We start from the raw sequence: 2729 nt of genomic DNA on the forward strand, positions 1-2729 counted from the left end.
GGGTAAGTCCTGTGCAGGTAGTTCCCAAGAAAGGAGGGATGACAGTGATCAAGAATGAAAAGAATGAACTTATTCCTACAAAAACAGTCACAGGATGGAGAATGTGCATAGACTACAGGAGGCTCAACACTGCTACAAGGAAGGATCATTTTCCCCTGCCTTTCATTGATCAGATACTTGAGAGGTTAGCTGGTCATGCTTTTTATTGCTTTATAGATGGATATTCTGGATATAATCAAATTGCAGTGGACCCTCAAGATCAAGAGAAGACAACATTCACATGCCGCTTTGGAGTATTTGCCTACAGGAGAATGCCATTTGGACTTTGTAATGCTCCAGCAACTTTTTAGAGGTGTATGCTTTCAATTTTTTCTGACATGGTTGAAAAGTTTATTGAGGTATTTATGGATGACTTTTTTGTTTTTGGTAATTCTTTTGAATCATGCCTTAAGCACTTATCTCTTGTCTTGAAACGGTGTCAAGAATCAAACCTTGTTTTGAATTGGAAAAAATACTATTTTATGGTCACAGAAGGCATTGTTCTTGGACACCGAATTTCAAGTAAGGGGATTGAGGTTGACAGAGCCAAGGTGGAGGTGATTGAAAAATTACCACCACCAACTAATATTAAAGCAGTGAGGAGTTTCTTGGGTCATGTAGGATTTTATAGAAGATTTATAAAGGATTTTTCTAAGATTGCTAAACTATTAAGCAACCTGTTGGTTGTTGATGTTCCTTTTGTCTTTGATTCTGATTGTCTGCATGCTTTTGAAACTCTGAAAGCAAACCTTACCTCTGCTCCCATTATAGCTCCCCCTGACTGGGAATTACCATTTGAATTAATGTGTGATGCTAGTGATTTTGCTATAGGAGCTGTTTTAGGACAGAGGCATGGTAAGCTTGTACATGTCATTTACTATGCCAGTCGTGTATTAAATGATGCTCAAAAGAATTACACAACTACAGAAAAGGAATTATTAGTTGTTGTGTATGCTGTTGATAGGTTTAGGTCCTATTTACTTGGTTCTAAGGTTATTGTTTATACTGACCATGCTGCTTTGAAGTACCTTCTAACCAAATAGGATTCTAAACCAAGATTAATCAGATGGGTGTTGCTCCTTCAGGAGTTTGATATTGAGATAAAAGACAAGAAAGGGTCAGAAAATCAAGTAGCTGACCATCTCTCCAGGATTGAGCCTGAAGCAGGAGTACAATTACCCACAGCTGTGACTGAGACATTTTCAGATGAGCAATTGTTCCTCATTCAGCAGGCTCCATGGTTTGCAGACATTGCCAATTATAAGGCCATGAATTTCATTCAAAAGGAGTACATTAGGCAACAAGTGAAGAAACTATTGACTGATGCAAAGTACTACATTTGGGAGGAACCATACCTTTTTAAAAGGTGTTCAGATGGTATAATCAGGAGATGTGTCCCAGATGAAGAAACACAACAGATTCTTTGGCACTATCATGGTTCTGAATATGGAGGCCACTTTGGTGGTGAAAGGACAACTACAAAGGTCCTTCAGAGCAGGTTGTACTGGCCTACTCTCTTCAGAGATTCAAGAGAATTTGTGAAGCACAGTAACAGATGTGCAAAAGCCATGAATCTCCCTGCCAACCATGAAATGCCACAGCAGGGGATTCTTGAGGTTGAGTTGTTTGATGTGTGGGGTATTGATTTCATGGGACCTTTCCCACCCTCACATTCAAACAACTATATTCTAGTGGCAGTGAATTATGTGTCCAAATGGGTGGAAGCTGTGGCTTTACCCACCAATTATGCCAAGGTGGTAATGAGCTTTTTTCAGAGGTATATCTTTAGCCGGTTTGGTGTCCCAAGGACACTCGTTAGTGATGGAGAAAGTCACTTCTGTAACAGACAGCTGGACTCTCTTCTGCATAGATATGGAGTCCGTCATAAAGTGGCAACCCCCTATCACCCTCAGACAAGTGGACAGGTTGAAGTTTCCAACAGGAAACTTAAGAGAATTCTAGAGAAGACCGTCAGTGTTTCAAGAAAGGACTGGTCTAGGAAGCTTGATGATGCTCTCTGGGCAAACCGGACAGCATACAAGAATCCCATTGGCATGTCCCCTTATCAGTTAGTCTATGGCAAATCTTGTCACCTGCCAGTTGAGCTAGAGCACAAAGCATACTGGGCAATCAGATATCTGAATCTTGATTCAGAAGCTGCAGAAATTAAACGGATGCTTCAGTTAAATGAGCTTAATGAATTCAGATATTCAGCCTATGAGAATGCCAAGCTCTATAAGGAGAGGACTAAGCTACTGCATGACAAGAAGATTGCCATCAGAGTCTTTGAGCCAGGACAAAGAGTGCTTCTAGATAATTAAAGGCTAAAATTTTTTCCCGGGAAGTTGAAATCCCGGTGGTCAGGACCGTTTGTGGTTACCAGAGCTTCACCATATGGTCATGTGGAAATACAGGAAGAGAATTCTGATAGGAAATTTACAATGAATGGCCAGAGGCTGAAGCACTATCTTGGAGGCGAGATTGATCGCCAGAGGTCCACTCATCTACTGAACTAGCAGCATTGACCGTCAAGCTAGTGATGTTAAAGAAGCGCTTGTCGGGAGGCAACCCGATAATTTTGTATCCTTAGCTATTTTTCGTACTGGTAGTTTTTCTTCCTTATTTGATTTTTACTAAGTTTTTACTGTTTTTCAGATCATGCAGCTATCTTAGAACAGGAGCCGGACACA

This window comes from Arachis ipaensis, chromosome B03 (assembly GCF_000816755.2).
Source record: "Arachis ipaensis cultivar K30076 chromosome B03, Araip1.1, whole genome shotgun sequence".
Classification (NCBI taxonomy): domain Eukaryota; kingdom Viridiplantae; phylum Streptophyta; class Magnoliopsida; order Fabales; family Fabaceae; genus Arachis; species Arachis ipaensis.